The sequence below is a fragment of the Alligator mississippiensis genome, chromosome 9 (assembly GCF_030867095.1).
Source record: "Alligator mississippiensis isolate rAllMis1 chromosome 9, rAllMis1, whole genome shotgun sequence".
NCBI lineage: Eukaryota > Metazoa > Chordata > Crocodylia > Alligatoridae > Alligator > Alligator mississippiensis.
The window spans coordinates 27,325,656-27,340,857 of NC_081832.1; positions in this window are offsets into that span (position 1 = coordinate 27,325,656).

The window sequence follows — 15,202 nt, forward strand, 5'->3', positions numbered from 1 at the left end:
CCTTCCCCCACCAGTGCCCTTGCAGTGGCGAGGATGCCGTCAAAATCTCCCCAGCAGTCCAGGGCTAGCTGTACCTTGCTGGCAGACCGGCGGGTGTAGTCACGGTCAAGAAATGCAAGTAGCTCATCCCTGGGGACCACTGGGACCAAGAGGTAAACAGGCTCCATGGAGTCTGCTGGTTCTTGGGAATCTTCCTCTTGGTCCTAGAGCTCAAAGGCCTCTTCTGACACCATCTGAACCCCCTGGTTTGCTAAAACCCTGGACTCTGGTTGGGATTGGGAGAACTCTGCAGCCCCCTGGGACAAGGGTGGGGGTAAGGGTGGGACTGGGGATCCTTCACAAAATGGTGGGGTAGAGCTGGAACCCTGGGGGGTCTGTGCAGGGTCTCCAATGAGATCACCCTGTTGATTAGGGGATCCTACTGTGACCCTCTGGAAAAAGTCCCTCTGGTGCAGGACTATGGGGCAGGCTGCAGGTGAGGTTTTCCTGGCATGGGGAGGGAAGAAACCCACCAGGCACCAGGGTGACTCTGATGTCTGCCTTGGGGTCCTGAGAAAAGTGACCTCCTCCCTCAGAACTTACTGGGGTGAGCCCCAGGGCTCTGCTGCCAGGCCTTCCTTTGGGCAGGCCTCAGCCTCAGTGCCGTTGGTTTCAGGGGGTAGGCCTTGGTCAGCAGAATGAAGGGCTTCCCCATGGGCTCCTGTTTGGGATTATCTAGCAGCCCCAAAGCCTCTTCCACGAGGATCACCCATTTGATTTTTCCTGGTGGTGGGGTGTCAGACAGCTGGGGAGGCCCCTGAAGGCTGGGCTGCTCCTTCTCCTCATGTGGTGGTCTTGGGAGGGGGAGAGGAGTCCTCCATGTCAGAAGGCTCCAGCTGTGCCCAGGCCTTCCTCTCCCCTTTATTCCCAGAGGGGACCTGCACCCAGTCAGCGATGGGGTGGTCCTCAGGTGGACAGGCCAGCAAGAGAAGGTGAGGGTTGGGGGGTGGGGTAGCCACAATAGGGGTATGACTAGGGGCAGGGGTGCCCTGCTCCCCCTCTCCCCCCAGTTGCTGGTGCCATCCCTGGGACTCCACTAGACTTGGTTGGCGGGTGGGGTCCCTTGAGCTTACGGGTGGGCTCATAGTTGTGGCTGGGGTGCCAGGGGGGCCTGAGGGGGGTGAGGCACCAGTGGTAGGGGCACCCCTTTTTCCAGTGGGACCCACGGATGCCCTCCCTGCCTGGCCCATGGGGCACTCATGATGCGAGTGCCCCGGGGCATGGTACCAGAAGCACTGCAGGTCCCCCAGTCTATAGAAAATCCTCACCAGGGCCCCCTGATAAGGAATTATCAGGCACCCCTCAGCCTCCAGCCATGCTCCCACCACCAGCTGAAACAAGCTGGTGACGGAAAGAGGGCATGTGGTGGTAGAGACCAGGGTCTTGGCACCCCAGTGAGAGGGCCACCACTGGGGGGAGAACTCTTCCCTGGGTTTGGAGCTGGGGGAGCAGGACCCAATTGGGGATATAGTGTGGAATGGAGCTGAGGACCACTCTGGTCCCCAGCTCTTCTAGAGGTTCAAGAGGGATGTACTTGCCCTCCACCACAAGCGCCCTCTCCACTGCCTTTTGTGCAGTGGCTTCTGAGACTAGGAAAAAGACCCCCTTGCCATGAAAGTGGGAGGTCACCACGATCTTGGGGGGGGGGGCACTACCTGAGCCAGGGTCTGCACCCAGGCCTCAAAGTATAGGTTCTCCCACTTGGGTGGTTGGCACTTCACCCCATGCTTGTGGGCAAGTGGGGGCCCTGCTGCCCAAGCTGGAAGTGCCAGCAGTGAAGGGTCCAGGCCTCCCAGCTTTGGGTCTCCCAGCAGCTGCCTGCACATAGCTGTGGTTCCCCCCATGGGGGGCCATGTTGGTGCGGCCTGCGCTAGGGCCAGGGACAGGCTGAGTGGGTGTGCTGGCTGATGTAGTGCACCTGGTCCCCTCTGGCGCTGGTGGTCTAGGCTTCAAGGCAGGGCCCTTGTCCTTCCTACCCCCCCCAGCTGTCTTCATAAGTCATGTGACCCAGGTCTCTAAACATTTTTGGAAAGAGTCCAGGGGAGAGTGATAATCAGTCCACAGCCTTCTTGAAGTGTATGGCCAAAAACTGGACATAGTACTCCAAATGAGGCCTCACCAGTGCCAAATAGGAAAATCTCTTTTCGTGATTTGCAAGGGACACTCCTGTTAATCCAACCCAGGATGCTGTTGGCCCTTTTTGCAAGAGCACACTGTTGGCTGATATTCAGTTTATGGTCTACTGTAATTTTCAGCTTCACTGGCCATTCCCCAGTCTGTAATTGTGCATGCAATTGTTCTGTCTCAAATGCATAACTGAAAGAATCATTTTAAAAATCCTCTTTCTTGGGAAATTGCTGGTCTAGAAGCCTCTTAGCAGGCCATATGCTGAAGTGCTCCATGAGCCCTGCTCTACCTCACCTCACCCCACTGCTCCCAGAGGCTGGATGTTCATTCAGGAAGGCCAGGCCTCACTTACTGTATTTATTGTTCTCCCTTCATTACACATGTAGCCCAGGTAACTTGGCTACATACTCCCCTTCTCCAATTGAAGGGGATTGTTAGCTGGCAGGTGTGCTGTGGTGTGGGAACTGCAGACCTCTCAGTTTCCCTCCATTCCTATAGAACCAGGCCAGGACAGTCGGGGGACTTAACTATATACAAATTTAATATAGTCTGCCTGTGGACTCCCTAAAATCTACAAACAAGGGAACCCCAGCAGACCTATAATTTCCAATTGTGGAACCCTAACTGAAGAAATATCAGGTTTAATTGAATCTATCCTAAAACCTCTTGTCACCCAAAGACTAAATTTTATCCCTGACACAACAGACTTTCTGTGAAAACTCCAAAACATTGACCACCCTCCCCCCAATACCCTCCTAGTCACCATGGAAGTTGCAGCTTATATACCAACATACCAGGATGGCATCCAAGCCTGCCTCACATATCTACAAGAGCAAGATATTACTGAACTTGTATACTTCATTCTCTCACACAACTTTAGTTTCTGCAACCAACTCTTCCTGCAGACCATGGGCAGAGCTCTGGGCACCAAAATGGCCCCACAATATGCAAAACTTTTTATGGCCCATCTAAAAGAAGAATTCCTCAAGTACTGCACCTTCAAACCCATGCTATACCTGAGATATATAGATGACTTCTTCAACGTTTGGACTGAAAACCTACACTATCTTATTGGTTTCCTTCACAAATTCAACAATCCATCAGACTCTGTCTTGAATACTCCAACACCAACATTTCCTTTTTCGACACCATGATCAATATCCAAAACGGTAAAATACAAACCACCATATATATATATATAATAAAAACCCCCATGGACCAACATACAAATATACAGAACCAGAAATTACCTGAAACACACCAAAAGAGCTGTAATTTACAGCCAGGCTCTCCAATACCACCAAATTTGCACTGAGGAGAATACCTGTGACTGTTACCTCACAAAACTCAAAAGGGCTTTTACCCAACAAGGACACTCCTTCAAGACGTCACATTTTTTAAAGAGCCACCTAGATACCATGTGAAGAATTGCTTCAATACAAAAAAAATCTCCAGAAATCACACACCATTCATTATGATATATCATTCTTCCCTGTAACCTGTACAGAAAGCCCTGAAACAATTGCAACCCATACTAGAAGAAGACCTAATTCTTAAAAAGATCTTTCCAGAACCACCCATCCTAGCCTTTAAACAAGCATCAAACCTTGCTAACCTCATCACCAGAAGCAAATTTCCTATTACCCAAACCACTCCAAATGGATCCAGACCATGTCAGTACAAATGCAAAACCTGCCAACACATTTCTACCAGTCCCACAATAATGATGCTGCACAACAGAACCATCACTATTCCTGGATCTTACACCTGCACCTCCAGAAATTAATATATCTCATCCAGTGCACCAAATTCCATGATGGAGAATATGTAGAAGAAACCAAACAACAATTACATACTAGAATTAACACACACCAAAAATCCATCAAATGCAAAAATATCCAATTACCTGTGGGTGCCCACTTCTCACAAGGCAATCACTCCCTCTCCAATCTCTCATTTCTAATCCTCAAAGGGAACTTACAAAACATCTTCTGTAGACAAGCCTACAAACTTCACTTCAGAAATCTACTGGATACAAAAAATTATGGACTGAATATAGATATTGGATTTATGACACATTACAACCTGCATGACATATAACACACCACCTTCTTTTCTATCTTGGAGATCTCAGAACACCAGCAATCTCCCCACACCTGAGGAAGGGTGTTTTTGCCTGAAAGCTTGCAAAAACTTTTTTCCAGCTATTTAGTTGGTCTAATAAAAAATATCACATCTACCCAAAAAACCTTGCCTGTCTATGTCCTTAGACCAGTGGTTCCCAAACTCTGACAGATTGCATACCACCAATTTAAAACAAAAGAGCCTTAAGTACCAGCAGAAAAATTTTCATACACATAGGTAACAGACTATGTATTAAAACAACATCAAAACCTTCAGTAATCATAAAACATTGTTTTATCAGTTATGGTAGCCATATATGACAGTTCAAATTAAAAAATTTGATCATGATTAGTTGCACAATTAAAAAAAATAGTCACAATTCATTGTGATTTTAATTGCACAGCTACAAACTCAAAATTATGCAGGTATTTTGTATGGTTGGGAATTTGTGAAGGCGTGGGGGACTGTGGGTGAGTGTGGAGGGTTTGAAGCCTGGGGAGGGGGGGGGTCACTGCACACCCTGGCAGGATGTGGGGTACTGTGGGTCAGGAGTGATGGGGAAGAGCAGCAGGGCTGGGGTGGGGCTATAGCTTGGGAGTGGCGCGCGTATACACACACACACACACACACACACACACACACACACACACACACACACACACACACACACACACACACACACACACACTGTGCCCAGCAGATAAGTCTGTGGAAGAGGAGGGAGAGAGGGGAAGACTGAGGCCCCCACAGTGGGAGTGGGATGGGGCAGGGCTGGGGTGAATGGAGCCCCAGGCCTGGGGTGGGTCATGGGAGAGAACCACAAGAGGTTCATCCAGGGGTGCTGGGGGGGGGGGCATGGCTCCCTGCTATTGCATGCACCCTGGGGGGAGGTATGGGGGGTGCATGCCCCTCAGATTTGTGCATGGGGTGGAGGCTGGCTGCCCACTGTGCATTGGACTCTGTGCTCCTCTACTGCTGACTCTGGAGTCACGCAGGACACCATAGGCTGTCAACACACTGGCTTCACTGTATCCCCTGCCTGCCCAGTGGTGGAAGCCACATGGACTCCTACACAGATCTGGAGGCAGTGGTAGTAGGGAGCAGAGCCCAGTGTGCAGCCTGCCTCCATCCCACACACAAATCCAGGGGGTACATGCCCCCCCCCCCATGCCTGCCCTGGGGCATGCACAGTGGCAGGAGTATCCCTGCACCCCTGGAAAGGCTCAGGCTGGCCCGGGAGGGGCTGTGTCCTTTTATGCCATTTCTGCCATGGGGACAGACTGGGCCAGCCCGAGGGGAAAAAAAACCCAGGGAGCAGTGGGCAGTCTGCTGCTTGGTGAGCTCTGTGCCCTGTTGCCATTGCCTCTGGAATCGCATGGGACACCACGTACCTTCTGTGCACTGGCTGCACTGTGAGCCCTGACTGCCCGGTGGCAGAAAGCACATGGCATCCCACATGGCTCCAGTGGTAGTGGCAGCAGGGGGGGAAGAGTTCCCACCACTGTGTGCATCCTAGGGCAGGCATGGGGAGAATATACCCCCCAGATTTGTGTGCAGGACAGTGATGGGCTGCGTGCTGTGTGCGGCTCTGCACTAGGACTGTGAGATTGGTTCATGATTTGATTCAGAGAAGATTCAGCCTGATTCAGAGGCCAAATCTCCAAATCTGAATCAAATCACTAGAATCGTAAAAGTTTTGGAGACTCCAAATTGATTCAGAAAAGATTCAGAAGAGATTCAGTGATTCAGAGATTTGGAAGGCAGTCTTTGAGGGAAAACAAACTTAGAAGAGGGAGGGGGAGCGGGGGGGAGGGGGAGCAGAGGGGAAGGACTGACATCTCTAGCTGACACAGTGTCTGAGAGAGGGACACAGAAACAACATAAAAGCCTCTGTCTTCAGGCTTTATGTGCCTTTTGTGAGCTGGTTCTGAGCAACAGCTTCAGAAAGGTACTGGACTGGCTTGCTTCCTAGTCAGTTGCCTGCTGCTTTTTGTTCTTAGAAAGGATTGGATAGGATATAGTAAGTTTTGTTTGTTAGAAGACAGAGGTGCAGGGCCCCAGAGCACAGACTCCCCCTACACCTATCTCCTTGACAGTTGACAGTCTTCGTGGCTGCAGCAGTACCTAGCAGGCCTGCAGTTTTTACTCCCCACCCCCGCCTGTGCCTTAACATACACAGTGTCACCCATGTCATGAATTTTGCTTGTCAGCAGCTTGAGGTGCATTTCCACAGAAACCCCCCACACCTATCTCCTTGAAACTTGGCAGGCATTGTGGCCTTAGCAGGGGCTACCATCCCTGCAGTTTTCACTCTGCCATCAAAACCCCCAATTTTTCTTTTTTTTCTTTTAAACTGCATTCCCTCCCCTTTCCCAAACATTTCTGACTTTTTCTCTCCCTCTCTATTCCCTATAGATAAGTATAAGTAAACTAAGATGTAGGATAAGCTTTAACATTTTATTTTAGGTAGTAAGTTTTAATTTTCTCTCCCCTCTGCAAATAAAGTGCCCTACTATTTTGATATAGATATCCACTGTTTTATAAGTGATGATTATTATGTTTGTATTGTTTTTTTTTTTTTACTGCTTTTATATTCTGTGATTACTGTTTTAGGCCTATATATGTAAGTTAGTGTAAGTCATGTCAAGTTTCCATCTTGTAATATCAAGCCTCTATCTTGTCCCCATGCCCGGGTTGTATAACCTATGACTCATACTACCCTTCCTATGTAACTTGGTTCCTGAATGAATGGAGATGAATGAAGGTACTTGAGAGACAATGGCAGTAGGTCTAAAAATAACTCCCTCTGAATGACTGAACCATCAACACCAATACCTGGGCCAATGACTCAGCCCTTGGAACCTCCCTCAGCATTCAAGAAAGAAAAGATGAGGCAACCCACCATTGTGCCAAGACTGCATATGCTCAGTAAGAACATCTGGAACCCTTTGGAACAGGACTGACCTTGCCTGGACAGGCCCTCCCATAGGAGATCATAGGAAGTCTACCCCATAAAAAGGGGTAGTGAAGACTGACTCCTTGGGAATGCCATTTCCATCTGGACCAGACCAGCTCCATGTCACACCGCCTATCCACCACAGAGGCCTTGCCGGTGACCCCCTCTGGACAACATTGAGCTGAAGGAGACCCCGACTAGCCATCAAGGGACCCACTTTTAGCCTGGGATAGGTAGATATAACCTGCATATTTCCTCCTCCAGTTTGGACTCCATCTCTCTCCTCCCAGACTTCAGCCCCTGCACCAAGCCTCTTTAACCCCTGCTGCCATTGTCTGTGTGTGTGTGTGTGCAAAGGAACCAATAAAATATCATGTCACCATCTCCTCTGTTCAATAAAACTGCTGTCATTTGTAATCCTGAGTTATGGAAGGGACCCGGCCTCAGTAAAACACAACCCATCTTAAATTCTGGTCTCTGTCTCTCTCTCTCTTCCTCTCGGCTCTCAACCCTGTTCCCACCACTTTTTGCCTTGTCTCTGTCCCTTTTCTGCAGGCTCTTAGCCCCATTGTTTTCTGCAGGCTTTCAGCCTTGCTCCCACCACTTTTTGCCTCTGCTCTGTCCTTTTTCTGCAAGCTCTTAGCCCTGTTGCTTTCTGCAGGTGCTCAGCCTCGCTCCTGCCACTTTTTGCCTCTTACCACCTCTTCCCAATCCCTATCTCTCTCTGCCTTGTCTTTCACTCTCTCTCTCTGTGTTCTCCAGCCTTCCCACAGCCACACTTCAAGTTTTCCTCTCACCATGTACCTCTTGGCTCCCCTGTAGCCTCCTTGCCCCAGCTCCAGCCTCTGGGCTTCTCCCTGGCATAGCTCCTTTGCTCTGTTGGCTTTCTGCTTTCAATTAACCTTAAGTTACCCCAACTTCCCTCCAATCTGATGGTTCTAATCCTGGCACTGGAAACTTTCATCTCAGTCTCCACCAGCAGTAACCTAAAGTAACCCCAAGCCTTCAGCTCCTCAGTCCAGCTCTTGCTACTCTACCGGTTCTAATCCCAGTCCCAGCAACTTTCACCCCTTACATTTTCACTCTCTCTCTTACCTTAACCTTCCCCCAGGTATCCCAAGTACATACATACACACCACAACACTCAAGTTAGGAACTCACCTGTGTGTATGTATAGGTGAGTGGTATGCATGTGAACTGATATACATGTATGTCACTATGCTCATGATATATAAATTAGTGATCCATGTAGATGTATTGGGTGTGCAGGTATTGGTAATTGATTCTGGTTTAATTTTTTTTTTTTGTCTGTATAGTGTGTGTAGGTGCTTGGATTGGTGATAAGTGTGCATTTGCCTAGGCTGGTAATTTTGGATGAGTATGTGCCTGAATAGGTAGTGTGTGTGTGCACGCCTGATGGGGGTGCATGCACCTAGAGTATGTGTATGTGCCTAGTGTGTGTGTATGCACCTAATTGATTTTTGGGTGCGTGCATGTGCAATTGTACACCACACCCTCCTGTCTAACAGCGCAATATTGAGATCCTGAGAGTTAACCTGACCCCACAGGGCAACATTGGCTCTGTGAAATCTGAAGTATCTTTCTTTGCAATGTGTCAGATTAAAACCTACTTAATAAGAACAACAGTTAGCTAGGAACATTTTTCTGCACTATCCGTTCTGAACATCGAGTCGGATATTACAAGAAACCTTGATTCTGCAGAGATTGTGTGACTGTACTCAGCCAAGGCAAACAGAAAGCTTAAGATGCAAGAGCAATAGTAAGAGTTGGGTTGAGCTTGCCTGATAGATTTGGTGCTTAATTGGTGTCTCTTTATAGACTAACTCTGGTTGTGGAGTGAATTTGGATTTCCCAATAAAAGGAAAGAAGCAGAGATTGCAGGGAGAAGGTCTTGGCTGTGTGTGAAGTGTGAAGCATCAGCCTTTTGCTGTTTATTGTGTTGCTGTAAGCTGTTAATAAAATATGAGTGAAAATGCCATTTAATACAAAACATACTCATTCTCATTTTTACTACAAGCCTGCTACAATATAGTTAATAGTGTGATAAATGCATTGTGTGACCATATTTAAGTAGATGCACATAATTTAGATCAGCAAAAGCAGTACAGTAGAAGTATCTCTTAAGTTTAAGTTTTACTCAGTCCCCTCCACCCCAATAATATTTTCTCCCTCCGCCTATGGGGATGGGTGGTCACCCTAGTTTAGGCCCAGACCACAGGTAGAAGTGATCAGGAACTAGGCTGAGTCAACCCTCCAGGGCTACAGGAAAAGGGCCCTGTCTGCACAGCCCCTTAGAAGCCTAATACAGGCAACAGAAAGCTGTCTAGATAGTAGATTGCTATGCTCTTGGCCTGTTTGAAACTACTCAACTACTTCTGGATTTGGTTCTGCAATCCTGACTCTGGTTCCTTACTCCACTTCCTTGGGAGGAGGAATCCCCAGCACACCTATAGGCTGGGGGATGACCTCCTCAGCAGCTCAGTGGCTGAGAGGGATCTTGGGGTCATAGTTGACTCCAAGATGAACATGAGCCGGCAGTGTAATGAGGCCATCAACAAGGCCAATCACACCTTGTTGTGCATTAGCAGATGCATGACCAACAGATTGAGGGAGGTGATGCTCTCCCTCTATGCAGCATTGGTCAGGCTGCAGTTGGAGTACTGTGTCCAGTCAAGAGGGACATGGAGAATCTGGAGAGGGTTCAGAGGAGGGCCACTCGCATGATTAGTTGCCTCCGTGAGAGACCGTACGAAGGGAGGTTGAGGGATCTGGATCTCTTCAGCCTTCACAAGAGACGGCTGAGAGGAGACCTTGGAGCTACCTATAAGTTTATCAAGGGAGGACAACAGGGAATTGGAGATGCGCTGTTTACCAGAGCATCCCTAGGAGTAACTAAGAACAATGGGTGCAAACTAGTGGAGAGTAGATTCAAGTTAGACATTAGGAATACATTTTTTACAGTAAGGCTGGCCGGAATGGGCTTCCAAGAGAGGTGGTATTATCACCTAACTTGGAGGTCTTCAAGAGGAGACTTGATAGTCACCCGGCTGGGGTCATCTGACCCTGGTCCTCTTTCCTGCCAGGGAAAGGAGGGTGGACACGATGATCCTTGGTGGTTCCTTCTGACTCTACAATCTATGAATCTATGAATTCCCCAATCCTGATTCTGGCTTCAAGACTCTACCCTCACTACACAGGTCATGTCAGTCTTTGAAATGCCTTTTGTTTGTTATCAGTCGGGACATCTACATGAGACGCCATATGTGCAGTAGACTAATTCTACTGTGCATTACTGAACCAGTCAAAAACCATGCCAATGCACTAATGCAGGGCTTTTCAACCTTTTTTTAAGGAGTGTGCCCCTTCTGGTGGGTACCTCTTCTGGAGTGTACCCCCTTCCAGATGGTAAGGGGGTAGGGGTGCTGATGGCCAGACAGACACGAAGCCGGCGGCACACAGAGGTTCAGAGAAGTGGTGCGCAACAGTGGCACAAAGTGGTGAATGGTGGCAGCGGGGGGTGGAGAAGCGGCACGTGGCGGTGGCACAGAGTGGTGAATGGCAATGGAGGGGGGCAGTGCGCAGCCATAGCATAGAGTGGTGAATGGTGGCAGCAGGGGATGGGGATCTTGCATATGGCAGTTAACACTGCCATTCACCACTCCACATCACCACCACATGCCACTTTTCTGCCCACCCACGCCCCTGCCCCCCTGTGCCACCATACATGACTCCATGCCACCGCCATACACTGCTTCCCTGCACCACCACGCATATCCCTGGGGCTGTCCCACATACCGCAGGGTTATGCATAACCCCAGTTGACAACCGCTGTCCTAATGCACAATAAAATTAGTCTACTGTGCATTAGCATCACATAAAATGTGTGCATCAGCATTACTGTACAGTAGTGCTGGTTACTGAACATTTAGTTAGTACACTAAACTATGTGTGCACTAACCACTGCGCATTAATGCAGGGGTAGACATGCTCACTGTTGGTAGCAGAAATACCTCCAGCCTGTTGCTGCTTTCATCTTGCTGGGTGGCATTATAGTGGTCCTCTGTATTTCTCAGATATCTAATTTCTTCTGATTCTCCTACATGCAGCCTAGTGAGAGCTGAAGCTCACTTTTAATGCTCTGGGTCCTGACTTCATTCTAGTCTGTCTAGATGTTCTGGCAGTCTGACACTATTCATGGTGCTCTTCAGTTCAATCTCCACTGCTGTCCTGAGTCTGTGGCTATGGTATATGACATGTGTCCCACCTGCTGACTTCTGCTATTGCTTTGTGTGGCCATATCGGCACTCAGCACAGGCCTACTTACCTACATGCACTGGTATAATTTCCTTGGGTCCTTTGTTGTAGTGGGCTACCCATGTGATTTAGCATTCTCTTACCTGTCTCTGTATGCTGATGGTTGTTCCTCCACTGCAGGGGTGGGCAAAATACAGCCCATGGGTTGGATCCAGCATGCCAAGTACTTTCATCCAGCCCACAGATCCCACCAACAAATTGTGCCCTGCCCAGCCCTTCCACCCATGAAGGTGAAAGTGCACAATGTGGAAGGGAAGCCCCAGGCACTGGAGCCAGATGCCTTTCTCACTGGGGCTGTGCAGCATAGGAGGAAAGCCCAGGCACGTTCCACTGGGGGGCAGGGAAAGCAGCCAGCTCCAGCACCTGGGGTTTCCCCCTCGTGCCCAGCGAGTGTGGGGAGTGTTGGCGATAGAGATTGCCCAGTGAGGGCTGAGCTTCTAACCATGATGTGTAGCACTGGTGGAGCTGTGCCCTGCCTGCTGCTGCTGCACCATGGAGAGAGTGCGAGGAGGGTCCCCACACCCCCCACCCTCCCTCACACCCCACACCCCACATCCTGCCCCCACATATACACAACCCCCCAATATGCCCTATGCCCCCCATACACAGCTACACCCCATTGAAAACCCTCTACACACACCCGACAATCTACCATATACATACACCCACATCCTCCCCCAACACCCCACCTACACCCCCCACCATACACCACCTATTCCCACTATACACACACACATCCCACCATACACCCACACCCACCCCACCATACATCCACACACCTCCACCATATACCCCCCACAATATGCAAGACTAAGAATTTATTTTTGAGTTATTATGCAATCACCTCTATATACAGTGTGCAAATACATCATGACAAAAATATTTTTTGTAATAAAATTATAATATGTTATAGTAGGTGTTTGACTTTAATTTATGATTTGGGTTTTTTTTGGTTCTAAGATGGCAACACCTCCCTCCCCCTCCCAAAAGGAGTATTTCCTGGGGGCAAAGGGAGGGACTTCCAGTCCCAAGATGGTGATCGGGCAGCTGTCAAGGGGTGGGGCTACCCATGCAGCCTTTGACAGCTCACCACAACTTGTTAAGCAGCCCTCCACCTGAAATAATTGCCTGCCCCACAGACTTCCTTTCATGGGAAGGTGAATCTTCCTTTTCTAGTCTATGCCTCCCTGTGCTGAGCTGTTATCTATTCTGTAGTTAAATGCATTGTGATCATTAAGTGGTAGCAGATAGGGATTTGTTCTTGTGTTGCCTTTGATCTCAGTCTCCTGGCTCACTTTACACACAAATACCTTCCCATTGCTTTGCATGGATGTAGGGGAAGACATTTTGTGCTAAATTTCCCATTTGACAGGCTCTTTTTAATTCTGTTGCAGTGATCTGTAGGCCACTGGTTGATGATAATATCACATGTGGCAAGATACACCTTTGTTTTCTGATCTCCACACAGTTCCTGTCATTGAAAATGATCAGGAAGGCCACTATCCCAGGTGTGAAGTATGTATCCATTTCATGTCAGCTCTTAAATCTGTATGATTACTGACTGAAGCCCTTCAGCCAAATTTCTATCATGATTTCTCAGGTGGAAGAGGGTACCCTACTATGGCACTTGCTTCTTGCTAGCCTTGGAGTATAAATCCTCCTATTGCTTGTACCAGTTAGCCTACTTTGTACTTTATGGTATGCCCTGGAACTCCATGAAGTTGTTGGTAGATGTTATCTCCTGTTCCACAGAGTTGCCTGTTTCACTCTGCAGTGCTTTCCATGCTCAGTGTGTCTATCACTAGCAGTGACTCACCTAAGCAATACCTTTTATATTCTTATCATAGCACTGGAGTTTCAACAGCTTGTGCTTTTGTATAGGTATACTTAACAGTGGCTTCTTCCTGGTGCTTTCTAATGGCTTGTGATTAGATTTCAGATTCATGTGGCACTCAAAGACAAACTGATGGGCTTATCCATGCCAAAGAGTTCAATCAGCAGATCCCCCCTTTTTGTCTGTCAGAAGTCTTCTAACAAGTGTCATGGGTGCTGAATGTGCAATAGGGCTGCTTCTATGCCTACTGCTGAGGCATCCCACCATAGTTCTAGCTTCTTTGCAGAGTTGTAGTGCTGTAGGACTGGTGCTGCCCTTTTAGCCTCTCTGAGGCCTGCTGTGCGGTTTGTGATTATTTCAATGCTGCATCATTGTGTCTGAAATATCTCACGGGGTCCTAGGCTTCTGAATCTGGGGAGGTAGTCATCCCTATAAATTGGTGATTTCCCTTTATATCCTGCTGTTTGGGCATTTTTTGGTGGTTCTCAGTTTATCAAGATCTCACACCTATCCCTCAGAGGTCAACAGAAGCCCAAAGCAGGACAACCTCTCCTCATGTTTGGCTGGTCCACACACAGCCTTTTAATGTGCTCCCGGTTTCTGTTTAGAAGTTGCCACCAGGTAACACCATGGTCTTGGATTGTCTCTTCCTTCTCATCTCCCTCTGTTCTGATAAGCAACAATTACAGTCTGGCCTAGGAGTCATTCTCATGCTTAGAATTCCTCTGGGATGAGCCAGTGCTACAGAAGGAGCCCCTCATTCCCATTCAGCATTTGGCCAAGGAGAATTCCCTGTCTTCCTTGTTTTAAAAGCATGATACACCTTGTGGGAGCTGTTTACCTCAGCAGAGAGACAGATGATGCAGATTAGGACCATAAGACTTGCTTCCCTTAGTGAGGAATGCTAGGAAATGGGTTTAACGAGCTCAATGACTCATGTGAGTTGAACTAACATATTCTGCCCTTAGGGGGAAGGCTTCATCATAATCAAGTGGCCCAAAATCCTGTTCGCTCACAGTCTTTCACCCTGTAATTGCCTTGCTCAATTGCATAGCATGATGACTGAGGCTTATCCCATACAGCTAGCCCTGTTTGGTACTCACCAAGCTGCTGTGTTTGCTCTGAGTTCACAATTCACCTCTTCAAGTGACATAGTAATGGAAGCAAGAACATAAATCACAGGGCATAAATCTGTTATGTGAGACTGTACTAGAAAACACCATTGTGAAAATGTACCCTAGTTTCATAGTTTCATAGTTGGTAGGGTCAGAAGGGACCTGAGCAGATCATCAAGTCCGACCCCCTGCCATGGCAGGAAAGAATGCTGGGGTCAAACGACCCCAGCAAGGTGTTCATCCAGCCTCCTCTTAAAGACCCCCAGGGCAGGAGCCAGCACCTGCTGGCTACAGAATTTTTCTCAGAAGTAATCCGGACCTAGCTTAAACCTTACATGCACTGCCTCTCTAAAGGCATCATAGTTATCTGCCAACTCCAAAGGCAGGCTGTTCAGGAGAACGGACATGTCACCGTCAACCAGAGCAGCCATATATTTCATGAACTCTTCCTTTTCCAACTTCCTTCAGCACACTTGATTTTTGCAAGTGTTTAGAAACACGTCTGGATCTTCCCCATCTTTGTAGCGATGGAAGACTGGGGTGTTCAGTCTGGGGGATGCAGCTGGTGCCAGCTGAGGTGAATCAATCTGGTTTCCAGTTTCATGCTGCTTTTGAAGTAGTTCAAGTGCACGCTCATGCTTGAGCCTTGCCTCTTCAGCCTCTGCCTTTCAC